This window comes from Malus sylvestris, chromosome 5 (assembly GCF_916048215.2).
Source record: "Malus sylvestris chromosome 5, drMalSylv7.2, whole genome shotgun sequence".
Classification (NCBI taxonomy): domain Eukaryota; kingdom Viridiplantae; phylum Streptophyta; class Magnoliopsida; order Rosales; family Rosaceae; genus Malus; species Malus sylvestris.
In genome coordinates this window covers 25,638,695-25,656,078 of record NC_062264.1, presented here as the reverse complement: position 1 = coordinate 25,656,078, position 17,384 = coordinate 25,638,695, and the positions used below count along the sequence as shown (strand labels likewise).

The window sequence follows — 17,384 nt, the reverse complement described above, 5'->3', positions numbered from 1 at the left end:
CTGCAAAACCCTAGTCCCAATTCTCAATCTACACCACCTCCTCAAACTTCAACCTTCATCAAAACTCATCTTCAAACCACACCATACCTACCTCACCTTCTCCCATCCCTCCCACAAACCCTAACCTATAACCTATCTCTATAGGAAACTCACCCGTGAATGTAAGTTTACCCAATGCTTCTTCTTCTCTAGGGTTCACTAATCGTGGACATGCCATGATCACTCAAGCATAGGATGGCATTAGAAAACCTAATCCCAAATATGTTTTTTCACACTGCATTATCTACTGACATTGTTGAGCCTACTTGTTTTTCTCAGGCCAATAAATTTCCAGAATGGACAATAGCCATGGCAGAGGAATTTAGTGTATTACGACGTTCTGGGACATGGACTCTTGTTCCATTTCACCCTTCTACAATGTGCTGCCAAACAAATGGGTTATTATATTAAACGAAAGTTGATGGTTTAATTGAGAGAATCAACGCTCGCCTTGTTGCAAATGGATTTCATCAGCAAGAAGGCCTTGATTACAGTGAAACATTCAGTCTAGTAGTCACTCATGCAACTATTCGTCTAATTTTTTTTCTATTACTCTCTATTTCCAGTGGCCAATTTGACAACTAGATGTACCAAACGCCTTCCTTCATTTTGACATTAACTGAGGAAGTTTACATACGCCAACCTTCAAGATTTGTTGATCCCTAGTTCCCTTCCCATGTTTATCGTCTTCATAAGTCACTACGTGGATTGAAACAGGCACTTTGTGCCTAGTTTCAATGTTTTTTTACATCATCTTGAAGCCCTGGACTTTGTTTCTTTTGTTGCCGACTCTTCACTGTTTACATTCTTCAATGGTAAAACAATGGTTTACTTATTAATTTTTGTTGATGATATTCTCATCACAAGGAACAATGGTCCGCAAATCTCTAATCTCATTGCTCAACTTTGAAAACTATTCTCCATGAAGGATCTGGGTCCATTAAATTACTTTATAGGTATGGAAATCCATCGTGCACCCTAGGCTATATATCTATCTCAGTCCAAATTTATTCTATATATATATGAAGGTGAACTTCTCTATGATGGCACCACTTTTCAAAGTGTTGTAGGTGCACTACAATCCTTACTATTCACATGCCCAGACATAGCCTTTGCAGTCAATCAAGTATGCCAGTACACATATTCTCCCACCACAGCTCACTGGGCAGCAGTGAAGAGAATACTTCGATACTTAAAGGGCACTTACGACCATGGCCCTGTATACAAACCTAGTTCTCTGACTCTCACTACATTTGCTAATGCTGATTACGCAGATATCCTGATAACACTGGTGGCTATTGTATATTTCTTGGTGATAACCTCATTTTCTGGAGCTCAAAGAAACAACGTGAAGTTTCTCGGTCCAATAAAAAGGCGGAATATCAACAATTGGCATACAATTCAACCACTTCGTCATTGTTCAAGCACCTGCTTCATGATCTTCACTTACGCATTGCTCCTCCACGTCTATGGTGTGATAACATTAGTGCCCTAGCTTTTGCTTCCAACCCAGTGTATTAAGCTCACATAAGACATATTGAAGTAAATTATAATTTCATTCAAGAAAGAAGTGATTTGTAAAGAAATTGAAGTTGGGTATGTTGCCACTACTGATCAACTTGCAGACCTACTGACCAAAAGACTGTCACCATCTTATTTTTCATTTCTTCGCTCCAAGTTCCCCATTCGTCAACGCCTGTTGAGTTTGCGGGGGAGTGATAAACCATGTCAGCAATCCAAGTCACAGATGACACCATGCAAGACTTGCCTTCGGCCAGTGCGGGATGGGCGACCATTTGGGACCCAAAAAAATTGGGGGCACCAAAATTATTAGAGTAGTATATTTATATATATTTTCACAAGAGTATAAATTTATTAAATTTGGTTAAATAATCAAGAAGTTTAACTAGTATTGGTGGTTTCTATTGTTTAAAATTAATGAGGAGGTCTCTAGTTCGAAACTTTATTTTTGTTTATTCAGTTTCCAATTTATCAATTTGTAAGCGTATAAATTTTATAACATGTTATTAAATAATCAAGAAGTTTAATTAGAAGCAATGGTTTTTGTTGTTTAAAATTAACAAGATGTCCCGAGTTCGAAATGCTATGTGCATTTGCAATTTTTACGAATTTCTGTTTGGTTGTTAATTTCTTTTCAATTACTAACTAGTTGTAGTTTTTAAACATTCATTCCAATTCAATCTAATTTTCAACAAAGAATAATGCGTAGACCAAATTTGTCAATCATATGATGTGTCACCAATTGGTTTAATTTAGTGCTCATTCATTGCTTACACTTATCAATTGAAGACTTGAAAATATGATAATTTTTTTACTCCCACATTGACAAGGTTAGTATATTTCTATAAAAGCACTTTAAAAGTTCATATAGAAGGGAAACAAAACTCATCATCTATCTACTTGTAAGTCTGGGGTTTTTTGGTTCCCTTTTCTCAATACAAAATAAATTATGAATTTGAAGTGCTTTTCTAAGATAATTTCTTCGAAGTCTTACATATAAAAACAAATACTATTTATTATATGAAAGAGCACATCTTTTGGCGTCGCCCCGAGCCTCAATAATCTCAGGACCTGCCCTGACGCATGTCTGCAATCCGCCTCATCCCACTTTGAATTTCACTCTCCTGCCATTCCAAACAAATTGAACAGTTTGAATGCCAGTCAAAGGAAAGCACAATCGGATAAACCCTAGCATATCTAAATTTCTTTGTAATCTGTGAGTTGAGATTGTACTTTGAATACTTGTAAAGATAAGCAATCTGTAACAAACACATCCATTGTAATCCCTATATAACGAAGTCGAAGCCTCCCTCATCATTAACTGAGTTGACCTTATGCAATCAGTTTTTCTAACCCTAGTTTAATTTCTTTAAGTAATACATTGCGTTAGGAATGATCAAGAAACTTGCTCAAGTTTGAGGAGTTTGGCATTTAGGGTGGAATATAAAGTATTAGGTTGTACCTTTTGAATTTAGGTAGAGGGTTTCGTGGGAACGTAATCACCATTTGAATATTAGCTGTGGTTAAATTTTTTGCACTTTGTATAATTGTATAATTAATACAATCTCTTGTATATGAGATTTTATTTGTCCATCCACTTTAATTGATAAATTGATAAATGGATTATGATGATAATGATGGTTAGTATAATTGAGATGCATATATCATTGCCTATTAAGGTGGATGGATTTTCTTAGTAAATATATTAAAAATTGGGTTATGGAAATAAAACTATCTTTTGTCTAGTTGAGTTCAACTCTCATAAGGACCGGCACATGAGTAGCAAAAGTAAAATATATAGGAATGGTATGCAATAGAGAGAAAACCCCAGCAGAATTTCCCTAGTCTATCGCCATCCCTATTGTTCTAAGTGAGAGATCTTGCTAGCACAACAAATGCCTCACTCCATTATTTGTCGTTGGTGTATCAATGTGAATACTCCTAGAGCCTCAGCATTTTGGGGAGATTTCTCGTGAATCTTCATGAAGAAGAAGAACACAAGCACAAAGAAGATCCTACAAAATGATGCGCACAAGACTAAGGATTCACGGAAGTAATGATTTCCTCTTCTTTATTTGTTGCATTATCGATCTACAGCCAACCAGTTATGTAGTTAATTAGAATCACAAATGATGTTTATTATTTATTTTTGGGAGTTTTCATGAAAAGAGATTGGACTAAGTTTATTTTAATAAAAATCTATAACTTTATTTAATGAAAAAGACTTAAATTTTAATGAAAAACCCTTAAATTTTAATAAAAATGACAAAAGAACTTAAATTTTAATGAAAATGACATAATTTTAATATTAATTTTTTTTGAATCTGATGTGCAGACCCATGCAAATCCTCACACAAACTGATTATGAAACTTTCTATACTGTTTATGAAACTTAAGATACTGTTTATGAAACTTAAGACACTGTTTATGAAACTTACTACAATATTTATGAAACTAAAACTTAAAAAGCTACCGATATGAAGTTGGAGGAGCAGCGTTTCCAACTTGAAAAGGCAAAGGACCTGTGAAGTTGTTGATGTGGAGGAGCAGCTTTTCCAACTTGAAAAGGCTACCGATATGGGTTGGAATTGGACCAGCGAACAGATTAGAAAAGAGCACTAGGATATTGAGATTGGTGAGGTTCATGATACCATCGCCGATGGGTCCAGAGAGATTATTCAAAATGTAAGGGAAGCGTGGCTGCTGCTCCTTTCCCGACGGGGGATTGCCCACTCCTAACCTCACTTCCTTTCAAGTCTTATACTGTGACAATTTGAAGTTGTTGCCGGACCGCATGCACACCCCCTCACCGCCCTTCAAGATTTGGGGATAGCCAATCTTCCAAATGTGGTGTCATTTGCACAAGGGGGTTTGCCTCCCAACCTACAATCATTTGGGATCGTCAGAGTAAGCAAGGATTTGGTGGAGACGTTGCTCAATGAACAGCTGCTCCCTGCCATTCTTCACCATTTCGAAATCTGTGGTGTATGGAATCTGAAATCTTTGGACGGAAAGGGACTTGAGCACCTCACTTCTCTTCAAAAGCTAGAAATTTCAGGCTGCGAGAGTCTCGAATTCCTGCCAAAAGAGGGTTTGCCGGCATCTTTTTCTTATCTGAGCATCGAGGGTTGTCCTTCTCTGAAGAAGAGGTATCGGAACAAGAAGGGAAAAGATTGGAGAAACATAGCTCGCATTCCTTGCATAAACATAGATGATGAAATCACCATCATATGAGCTTTCATTTCACTCTCTCCAACTCTCAACTCTCAAGACAAAAGCCAGGTACTTTTTTTATTTATTATTAAATTGATTGTCCTCAGCAATATTCCAGCTTAAATTAGAGTTTCAGAGTCTAATTCTGATGAAATTACAGGAGAGTGGCTGATAGATTCTCCGAAAGAGTTTCTTCGCCGATGGGTCCAATGAGCTCTAGGATTTTTTTATGTTTATTTTTTATTTTTTATTTTTTATCTTTATCATTAAATAAAGTTAGTGTATGATTTTTTATTAAAATGTAAAGATTTGAAGTCATTTTCATTAGTTTTCCTTTTATTTTTCCCTATGTAATGAATTATTTCTCAATTATATGGTAAAAAACCCAACGATGTGCAGGTCATAGTGTAGGCCACTGCCCACACTTAGGGGAGGTTTAATAAAAAGAGTTTCTCATTAAGTTGAAGTTTCGTAGAACAAACAATTGTTTCCTCATAGAATCGGTAATTGTTTTTCATAAATTAATCATGATACTTTCATTGTTATTGGTTTTATGATTACGAAAAAATAGTTGTCGTTTTTTTATGAAGAAATAGTTATCGGTGTCACTAAATTTCTACTTAATTACAATACTGTCACCGTACCCAAATTTCAACTCATTTAGGATACTACTGTCGCCTCTTATGCTTAAATTAAAGAAAATTCATTAGGTGTTTTTGAAAGAAAAAAAATTATTAGGCACTATTCATTAGTGTTCTATTCAATAATGGGTAGTCTTAACTATATAGAAACATAATGTGGAAAATGTGTTTGTCAGCATAGCCAACCCTAGACCTGGCAATTTCTTACATGACCTGTTAACACGACACGTTAATGACACGAAAATAACGAGTTTCGGGTCAACACAATAACTAATCAGGTCATTATCGTGTCACCCGATAATAACCCGTTAATAACGAGTCATTAACAGGTTTACACGAGAATGACACACAGGTAACCTGTTTCGACACGATAAGAAAAAAGTTATTTTGATGATTTTAATTTTTTAAACTACTAACAAAAATTACTATAAAATACAATAGATATAATGAATATGTATATATTGTTTATTAATTATTATTCTATATAAATTTTAAAATTTAAGTTTTATTTATTATTTATTTTTATAGTATATTATAAGCAAAGAATGAGATTAAAAATCATAAAACACATTAAAAATAAAAATATCAAGTAATTTAAAAATACCAAACACATTAAAAAAATTATAATAATTAATTTACATATGCGAAAAATATGAAAAAAAATGTGCAAACGCTCGTAGTCGCATCCTCTATGCTTAGACGATGGGTATATGATCGTTTGAATTTTTAAAACCAAACAAACTCTCATGAATAGTATTTTTGAGGGAGTTCAAAATAAACAAAATTCATAATCATTCATGTATAAGTTTGAAAGATGTGAAAGCTGCATCCTCAACACTTAGATGATGGTTACATGGTCCTTTAGATTTTTAAAACCCTCCAAATCTCATGAACAGTGTTTTTTATTTGAGTGAAAAATTAATAAAATTAATAATAATTATTGTAGAAGTGTGAAAAATGTAATCACTCGTAATGAAAAACTTTACAACTTTCATGAAGGGGTCAACTTCGAAATTTAGTATTATGTTTTACATTTTTTGGGTCAAATTATGTTTTTCATTTTTTATTGATTTAAAATATATTTTTCTTAATGGGTACCAGGTCGGGTCATATTACATGATAATATTAACGGGTTGATTTCGGGTCGGGTCATATCACTCGTTTACTTTAACGGGTATTACACAACACAACCCGTTAAGCTATTAGGTATGACACGAAAACGACACGAACACGAGAAACACGACACGAATGCCAGGTCTAGCCAACCCCCATACTCATATATAATTGGCCCACTAAATTAAAAAGAAGACCACCGCTGAGCTCAAAACTCAATATTAATAAAATTACTTTCCTTTTATCGCAAATAATATAACTTATATAGATATAACATTGTAAACACTCAATAACTTAGTGTGTATTGACGAGTCAATTTCATATTATATATTTTATCATATTTTTAGTATGTTTTGGTAATTATTTGGTAGAATTTTGATACTTTGATTTATATTTTCAATATAGGACATTCAACTTCCTCTGGAGCAAAACATGACCAGACGAACGAATTTTGGAGTGATTGAAATTGGAGGATGTTCGTGTGTCTCTTAGCATGTTCGTGTCAAAATTTGGAAATTTTCTACCAAACGGTTATTTTCTGACGATAGAATAAAAAAGCAATGCGCAGTGTTGGAAAGTGACATTTTTGGGCTTAATTGCAATTTTTGGAGCCCGAGATGACCTCTGATAGGTTTGTGGCCTCATGGAGAAGTGTTCAAAATATTCCAAACTTTAAATCTAGCTATTTTGGGCCTATTTTGGAGCAGATATGGGTTCAAAACGTGGCTTTGCATATTTTAGGCAAATTTTGCTATTTAATTTAGGGTTATGTTTCTTACTTTATTTTAGGGTCATTTTGGTTCATGTCCCTAATTAACCTAGTTGTTAAAATGAAACCTTATTTGTTTAAATAGTTTGATCAAGGTCTCTAGCATCATTTAAGGGATTTAACTCATACATTTATGCATTCAATGTCCCACAAATTATGAAATTCAAACAAATCCAAATAATATTGTTACAAATATAACAATTACTTAAAAATCAATAACAGAGTAATTCGTTCTTCACATCATTCTAGCAAAAAATAAAAATAAAAATGTACCCACGTAATTATATATATAGTGCAAGTAATAACTATTGATATATTTTAAAATATAAAATAAACACATATAACTAGCATGGGTACGTTCATAAAAAATATTGGTACAAATTAAATTTAAAATAAGGGTACATATTAAAATTCAAAACTATGAGTACAAATTAAATTGAAAATATGGGTACATATTAAAATTCAAAATTATGGGTACAAGTTAGAACTAAAACGAATATTGGAATAAATTAAAAAAAGGATACAAATTATAAATAGAAATATATGAAGAAAAAAAATACTAAAAAGATTATATTTAAAAATGATTAATAATTTTTCAATTTTGAATTGACATATAATGACTTGTAAATAATTTAATATTCAAATAAGGTAAATTACACTTTACCATCTCATGTTTGAGATCTATTGCAACCTCATACAACATCTTCAAAAAATTTTACTTTCATACCTCACCTATTATTTTATTTCAATATAGTACCTCCATTACATTTTTCATCCATTGATCCATTAAGAGCTGACGTGGTTGCCACATTTGTGTCACGTGACTGTCAAATTTGTGTCAAGTGGTAAAAAAATAATTTTTTTATATTTTTATACATTTAAAAATAATTAATTAAAGAAAAGTTATTGAAAAAAAAAACCAGAACCCATCTTCCCCCCCTCTTTCCGACCCACCACCCACCCCACCCACTGCCCTGCAACCCCCCACCCCACCCCACTACCCTGCAAACCCCCACCCCACCCCCTCCCCTGCAACCCCTCATCTTCTCCCTCTCCTCCCTCTTCACCTCCCGAACCTTCGTCCCCTCCCTTCACCACCAAAACCACAACGACAAAGGCGATTACATCGTTTTGGATTCACCTGGCCGCATACCTCGACCTCTATTTTGGAATTCTTCTTTTCTTCTTATCCACATCCAGACGCACTCGTGGCGGCGTAGATCCTGGTGTCATGCCCCAATCTCGACTTATGTCCAAGATTAACACGTGATGTCACCAAGTAACCATATATCCAACAGATCTCGCCTCCGGGATATGTACGAAGCATAACTCAAGAATTGAATCGCATAGTAATTTTTTGTATACTTTATGGCTGCATGTAACATCCTCATTAGATTGCCTACGTACCCTAAGCAGGGATCAAGCCATTCGTAGTTTGTCCTTTCACTACACTCGAATATTCATCACATAAACCGTCATGTCTCAACATAATACACAATTCAGTGCATGTAGCATCTCAAGGAACAATCGAGGAAGAACAATAATAATCTACAGCCATATTGGTCAACGGTTTATCATAATCATAACAATTACATCCAACAGTATCCAATAATCACGCCAAATAATAACACGTACAATACACTGAAATGTAGGGCTAGAGTGACACAGTTCGGCCGAAGCCTACATCTCTGAAGCTGAAATCAAATCCAAGGAACCAAGACACCAAAGAGATTCCGAACCTCTCAACGGAATCCAAACCAGGATACGATTTCGAAGCATCAATCAACGGAATCGCGAAGTACAATGCATATAGAACCACTCAATAAAATACAAGATGGATACGATTCCGGACCATCACTCAACAAAATTGCAGAATTGAAGGAATTCCAGACCATCACTCAACGGAATCCAAACCAGGATACAATTCTGAACCATCACTCAACAGAATCGCAGAGTACAATGCATAATGAACCACTCAATAAAATCGCAGAGTACAATGCATAATGAACCACTCAATAAAATCCAAGGCAGGATACGATTCCAGACCATCACTCAACGGAATCCAGATGGAACAGGGAACCGGACCTCTCAACGGAACCCCAGCGGATACCCAGTTTCGGATCACTCAACGGAACTGAGTGGAGGGCCAAGGAACATGTCAACGGCTCGAAGAAATAATACAAGAACCAAGTACTCAATTTAGAAGGGCTGAACTAAGCAAAAATTGAAATAAGGAAAACAAGTGTCGAAACAACAAACCCCATGACAATAGGTTAACAGTCCACTACTAGCCCTCACATTTCATCACATCAAGCCAATCATACAAATCAACCACACATTCCATAACAAGTTCAATACACAAGTCAAATCACATAAAATAAACAAGCATATCACCATATAATGCCATCATTACGTAAATCGAGATGCACGTCAATCGAGGAGACACGTCATCACGATGAGCCCATCAAGCTCCATAAAATCTCAACTGCACTCTAAGATCGACAACACGCTATAACAACTCATGCTAGTTGACTAAAAAGTCAACCGTCGATCAAGGTCGAGATTAAGGTCCACAACCCTAGAAATCTAAACCAGAAGATCCGCCTATCAGATTCCTAATCTGTAACTTTCCAAAGTCCACATTATGCTTCTAGAATAACATACTAAAACATCATTACGATCCATCAGTTAAATATCCGCCAATCGCAAATTCAAGTGGCGGTCAACGTTTAATTTTACAAACTTAGAAATCCAATTCGGGAAGATCTGTACGTTAGTTTCCTAATATGTAAGTTTCTATGATCCTCAAATATTATGTTCTATAATGAATTAAGGTTTGGTGACGATCCAACGGTCGGATTGTCGATTCATATTTTGATCAAGTTAGGTAGCGTAATGAAACTAAGTTCAAACAATCAAATTACGTCATACAGACATCAAACATGAAGTCAGGGCACATAATAGTACTTAAAAAGACGTCGTCGGCCCACTGGCCACTTGCCACCGCACGCGCCACCGCGGATGGTGGTCGGCCACCCCGACTTGTCGAAAAATTAAATTATTTCAAAAAATTCTCAAATTTAACCAGAATGAGGATTTCAATGAGTAGAGTAAGTTTCATACCTGTGACCAAGGCCAATTTGGCCGGGAAACAGCTCAATTTTACACAAACTCGTCAGAAACCCTAAAGAGGGTGTGCTTCGATTCGACCCCCATACTTGCTCCGATGCCTCCACCACTACTTGGGCTTTATTCCTGAGGTTAAGGGGAGCCTAGCCATGGTGGTAGTCAATGGTGTTGCTTTTACAAATGGCGGAATCGCCGCTTCCATCCTGCGCACCCACTGGTGCGGTTTCACCCAAAATCAATCCAATTTTCACAATTTTGCAGTTGGAAATGGGTGAGAGAACGATTAGGTTAATAGCAATAATCATTTTGGCACCGGTCCCATCGTCAACGGTGGTCGAAATTGAAAAATATGGGCGGGTTGGGTTAAATAATTAATTCCTAAACTTCACTTTTCGTAACTAGTTTAATTAAAATCTAAATTCAAATAAATTAATATAAATTCTTGAAAAATAATATAAAATCTTAATAATACAAATATGTAGATTATCATAGTGAAATCTAGGAACGGGATTTCACACCAGGCGTTGCAGACCCTACCCACCCCGTCCCATCCCACCCTACCCCCCTCCCCACCACCATAGTTTCTCATGAATATGACCATGTAGCCCCCAGTTTTCTATCACAGTCGTCTATTCTTCTAAAAGATTTGTGATTAAAGTGGTGTACTAGGCAGCGATGAGGGTCATAGACAATGCTCCCAAGTGTGGTGGTACGACAGTCAAGTTCGTGATGGATTCGAAGCAGGTGTGGCAGTTCTTGGCGTTGCTGGATTCTGGTGGTGGTTTGAAGGTAGGTGGAAGTAGTAGTGAAAGGGAAAATTTGTGGGCGTGGTGGGTAGGGGTGATGAGGTAAGAGAAGGGTGGGTTGGTTTTGGGTGGGGTGGGGGTGATGAGGTAGGAGAAGGGTGGGTTTTGGGGGGGAGGTGGGGATAGGGTGTTTGGGTTGCAGGGAAGGGGAAGGGCTCGGGGAAGAAGATGGGCTTTTTTATATTATTTTAATGGTAAATTGTTATAATATTTTAAATGTATAAAAAAAAGAATTTGCGACGTGGCACAAATTTGGTAGCCACATCAGTACAAATGTGGATTTCATATTTGCCACGTCATCATTTAACGGTTTACTTAACAGATTTTCTAACGGATGTATGAAATTGAAATAAGGGTAAATTACATAATAGCCCCTCAGGTTTGAGCTCTATTGCAATCTCATACAATATCTTTAAAACATTTCACTTTCATACCTCAAGTACTATTTTATTTCAATTTCATACAACCGTTAGATTTTCCATCCATGGATCTGTTAAATGCTGACGTGGCTGCCAAATGTCTGCCACGTGGCAAATAAAATAATTTTTTAAATTTAAAAAAAAAAAAACATATTTGTCACTTTTTTTTTTCTCTTTCTTCTTCTTCTGGGTTCGGACCTTTTTTTTTTTTTTTCTTCTTCTTCTTCTTCTTCTTCTCCCTCCTCCTCCTCTTTCTTCTTCTCTTCTTCTTCTTCCTCCTTCTTCTGGGTTCGGTCCCTTTCTTTTTCTTTTTTTTTCTCTTTCTTCTTCTTCTTCTTCTTCTTCTTCTTCTTCTTCTTCTTCTTCTTCTTCTTCTTCTTCTTCTGGGTTCGGACCTTTTTTTTTTTTTCTTCTTCTTCTTCTTCTTCTTCCTCCTTCTCCTCCTCCTCTTTCTTCTTCTCTTCTTCTTCCTCCTCCTCCTCTTTCTTCTTCTCTTCTTCTTCTCTTCTTCTTCTTCCTCCTTCTTCTTCTGGGTTCGGTCCTTTTTTTTTTCTCTCTTTCTTCTTCTTCTCTTTCTCTTTCTTCTTCTTCTTCTCTTTCTTCTTCTTCTTCTCTTTCTTTTTCTTCTTCTTCTGGGTTCAGACCTTTTTTTTTTTTCTTCTTCTTCTTCTTCTCCCTCCTCCTCCTCTTTCTTCTTCTCTTCTTCTTCTTCCTCCTTTTTCTGCGTTCGGTCCCCTTTTTTTTTTTTTTCTTCTTCTTCTTCTTCTTCTTCTTCTTCTTCTTCCTCCTCCTCCTCCTCCTCTTTCTTCTTCTTCCTCCTTCTTCTGGGTTCGGACCCCTTTCTTTTTTTTTTCTTCTTCTTCTTGTTCTTTCTTTTATTTGCCACGTGGCAGACATTTGGCAGCCACGTGTCATATATGTGGCAGCCACGTCAGCATTTAACAGATCCATGGATGGAAAATGTAACAGTTGTATGAAATTGAAATAAAATAGTACTTGAGGTAGGAAAGTGAAATGTTTTAAAGATGTTGTATGAGATTGCAATAGAGCTCAAACCTGAGGGGCTACTATGTAATTTACCCTTGAAATAAAATGATAGTAAATGTTGGAAATTGAAATGTTTTAAAGATGTTGTAAGGAATTGAAATCGATACCAAACCTGAGGGGGGTAAAATGTAATTTTGACATCAAGAAAAGTCAAGGGAACTTGATCAAAAATGAAAAAGAAATAAGGTTTCAATTAATGAGAAGGAGAAATGAGGAATGGCAACCTAATTTAATCCTTTATTTTATTTATTTGGTTTCCTAGATCGATTGGAAGACCTTTTATTAGGAGGATTTAATTTAGTAGGTTAAATAAGCTTGGTTGGCCCTAACTTTAATTTCTTCTTCTCCGTACGATATTGAGAGAGGAAATTGGTCAAGCGTAAAGATTTTCAGACTTTTACATTCAAGGTGTTTTTGATCTTTTATTATTTCAATACAATTTATGGTGATTTTAGTTATGAATATGCATAACTAATTCCCTTTTTGCTAGGGCGATGCCACGAGCCTTAGCAAGAATATGTAATTTCTTTTCAATTTACTTATGATATTAAGCATGCAAGTTTGAATTATTAATCACCGGTTTAAACTATCTAATTGTCTTGATGATTGGCCACCATTAGGATATTTAGAAAAGTAATTAATTTGATGCAATATTGGCAAAGGGCTGTCCATGGAATTGACTAAGTCTTCTTGTGGTTAATATGTGTAACTTCTTAGGATGGACGACACGTCTTAAGGGTTGTATGGGTTTTCAAAAGGTTTTCACAAAACTTAATGAGTCTTGCATGTTCACATTTGATATGGACGCCACAGACGGGTTGCATGTTAGATATACGTTCTATATTGGAGGTTCCAAGTAGGATATATATTAGGAAAACCTAACCTTCAAATATGCATGTGTAATTCATAAGCAATTGGAAGAACTATATAAGATTGTTAAGGTGACGGAAGATCCCTAGTGCTTTATTAATTTGATTTTTACAAAACTGTTTCCTTTTCCTCATTTTTAATATTGCAAATTTGTCTACTCTCTTTAATTAAATTCGTTTTTATTAAATTAGGTCATAAAATCAATCATCCCAAATCTTTGATTTACAATAATAACTGAAATTTGATTTGATACGAATTATTTAATAATCCTTGTGGAGAACAACCTTACTAGAACCATTTATACTACAATATCCTCGTCATTCTTGCAAGTATTATAGGTGTTTTTAACCCTTTTGTGCGTGTGGTAAAAAGCCTATCATGTATCGATTTGAAACTATCAATCTTCTCTTATTATAGTTTAGAGTAGTAATATCGTTTGTAATAAGAAATAATTTTCAAATATTGAAATTTTGTAATTTATTACATATTGATGGAATGTTATTTTATGCCCACATAGATAAAACTCTGGATGACCCGTTGCTCATTTTTAAGTTTATCTTTATTTTTTTAGACTATTACTCATGAAAAATTTGGAAATGACAATTATTTACTAGAATAAATTTGGAAATTGGAGATCTCATATTTTAGAGTAAACTGTCGATTTGCCCCCTAAACTTTCACCTAGCTTTCGATTTCCCCCCTGAACTTTTCGATTGGAAAATTAAGGACTCAAACTAATTTTTTTAGCCAATTTGCTCCCTACCGTTGGTTTTTCAAACATTCCATCCATATTTCTGTTAAGTGAGACCATGTGCACAACATGTGAGAGTAGTTAAGTCATTTCACTCTTAAAAATAATTAAAAAAACTGAAAATAAATTTAAAAAAATAAAACTTGCCCTCTACTTTTTCCCTCTAATTCCTATCCTCAATTTTATTTTTCACTCATTCCTATGCATGAGAAATGACATACGGTGTTATTGTCTTCAAAAGTATCTAAGTTAGTCTTTTTCTTGAAGCATGTACTACCATTTTTATTTTCTCTAACAAATTAATAATTTGACAAATGTTCATGGTGTTAAATGTGCAAGAATGCAGTTGAAATATCCATCATTTGATTCTAGGTTGAGTTGTGCACTTTCTTCTCTTTTATAGTAATTAATTTATTATTTGAAAACATTGTACTTTGAGGAGGCAAGCAAAGCTTTGTGGAACTGTGTGGGTATGATATGCTTTTTTTATTTTTTTTGTGATTTGGTTGGATACTATTGCTAGAAAATTGGAGGAATAGTTAGGATTAGTGCAGTTAGCCGATCTTTGGAGTTTTGATGCTGGTGATTGGAGTAGTTTTTTTCTTTGACTTGTTGTAGTTTTTATTAGATGACGGATATGTTAACTGCTGGAAACTATTTTTATAACTCTTCTAACTCTTCTACTAGTAAAGTCTTAATGTCTCTAAAATGAAGCACAAAACGTAACATGCTTATATTAATGCACTGCTTTGGAGACAATAACACCATGAGCATTTGTCAAATTATTAATTTGTTAAAGAAAATAAAAATGGTAGTACATGCTTCAAGAAAAAGACTAACTTAGATACTTTTGAAGACAATAACACCATATATCATTTCTCATGCATAGGAATGAGTGAAAAATAAAATTGAGGATAGGAATTAGAGGGAAAGTTTTTTTTTCTTAAATTTTTTTTCAGTTTTTTAATCATTTTTAAGAGTGAAATGATTTAACTACCCTCACATGGTCTCACTTAATAGAAATATGGATGGAATGTTTGAAAAACTAACGGTAGGGGGCAAATTGGCTAAAAAAATTAGTTTGAGTCCTTAATTTTCCAATCGAAAAGTTCAGGGGGAAAATCGAAAACTAGGTGAAAGTTTAGGGGGCAAATCGACAGTTTACTCCATATTTTAATTTTTTTTTTTTCTCTTTTAATTTGAAAATAAGTTTCTATACTTATGAATTCAAACATTTATTAATTTACAAATTCCTATTTTGTTCAAATTTCAATTTGAATTTTTTATCCAAACAAAGGGTGATAGGAATGTAAAGACATGGATTGATGTGCCAGATTCAAAAAATAAATTAATTAATTAAGGAGAGGAAACCCTAATTGAATTCCTGACTTAATGAAAATACCTAACTTTTATGGTAATGCACCTAACTAAGTTTTAATGTCCTACCAAAGCAGAAACTTCAAGGACCAATAGAGTTTAACGAATCAAGTAAAGTCTTATTAGAGTTAGGTAAGGAGTTAATTACACTAACACCTTTGAGATTTGTCAAGTTTTCACAAAACTCCCTTACTTTGAGATATTACACTAACACTCCTTGAAGTTTTAGTTTCCTTTCATATAACCCCTTGAGTGAAAAATCTGCATATAGACCTACTAGTTTACCCTTATAATTAAAATACTCTATCTTTATTGATAAAAAAGTTTCTAGAAATACAAAGAAAAAATATCAAATTAAAAAATAAATAAAATCAAAACCTCAGCCGAAGAGATGACAAAGTCCTAGCTATCTGTGTCTCTCTCCAAATTTTTATTTTTCACCGCAATCTCTTCAAACATTTACAAAAAGATTAAAACTTTAAGGTGAGTAGTAAATAGCCATTAGAGAATTGAGTCGGAGTTTGAATTTGATATGGATTCTCAGTCACAATTTGGGTCTGGGTTAAGGAAGCATCAACAATGGCTGGTTTTTTCTCAACAGGCAGAGGCGGCAGCGATGACCAATATAACAGAAACAACCCACAACCGCTGATCACCTCACCACCATCACATTGCTCCAGAGACGATGTTATGCTACAAGAATGAGGACGTGGCAAACCAGTCATACAAGGGCTTCGAACTGTGGCAGCTACAGGAGCAACTCCTCCAAGCCCAGCCGCCGCGACTTTACCAACCTCATACCAAGCTAAACTCCAAGGTGCTTTGCTGCAACTCTTGGGCTGATCTACTGACCTATGATATGGCATTTGTCTTAGTTTTGCAGCCCCTTTTCCGGCCTTGGGGATCAATTCCTCAAATTGGATATGAGCAAGCTATCTTTTGGATGATCTGATCAATTATATATTGTGATTGTCTTTTTATATTTGTTGCTAGTGCCTTATCGAGAAACAAAGGGAGGTTCGCCGGAAGCCGTGGCAAGGTGGGGAGACCGGTGCTTCATCGAGAAAGAAATGGTTGGCTGCTAGGGATTTTTACATTTTATTATTGATGTGATTTTTCTATTTTTTTATAAAGTTTATTTTTCTTATGTAAGTTTTGATATGTGTACCTCGTCTTTGAATTTCTTAGACTTAACATAGGCTCCTTTTATAAATTTGATTAAGCATTTTCTTAAAATTTTGGTGATCAATTTTAGTTTTTTAGAAGTTTAGTATTTCACAACTTCAGGGGTGTTAGTGTAATTAACCAGTTAGGTAAGTAAAGTGATTTTAAGAAAAAGAGGATTAGGCAAGATTAGAGCATTTCAGATCATCTTTTCTATTTTTTTCCTTTTTGCAAAATTTAACAAATAGAAAATTGTAGCAATGTCTCTCAATTTGAACCTAATTGGAGCAATGATCTCTCTACTAAAAGTTCATGACCATTGATCCCTTAATTCATCAAAATGTGCATTTATGGTTCTTTCCGTCAACTCAGTTAAAACTTCCGTCAAAATGAGTCACATGCTATGCAAGTGAGGTTGAATCAAGAGGCAAATATGGAAAACTAAATGGGAAAATTGTAGAAATGGTCCTTCAACTTTAACTCAATTTGAGAAATGGTCATTCAACTTTAACCCAATTGGAGTAA

General features: G+C 34.9%; 1 long non-coding RNA gene across 1 annotated transcript; it reads left to right on the top strand.

Annotated features, from left to right (window-relative positions):
* Positions 1–16,068: 16,068 nt before the first annotated feature.
* LOC126620956 (uncharacterized) lies at positions 16,069–16,847 on the top strand. The gene is made up of 2 exons (XR_007622748.1): positions 16,069–16,178; positions 16,297–16,847. It is a non-coding gene; the product is annotated as an uncharacterized LOC126620956 (long non-coding RNA).
* Positions 16,848–17,384: the final 537 nt, after the last annotated feature.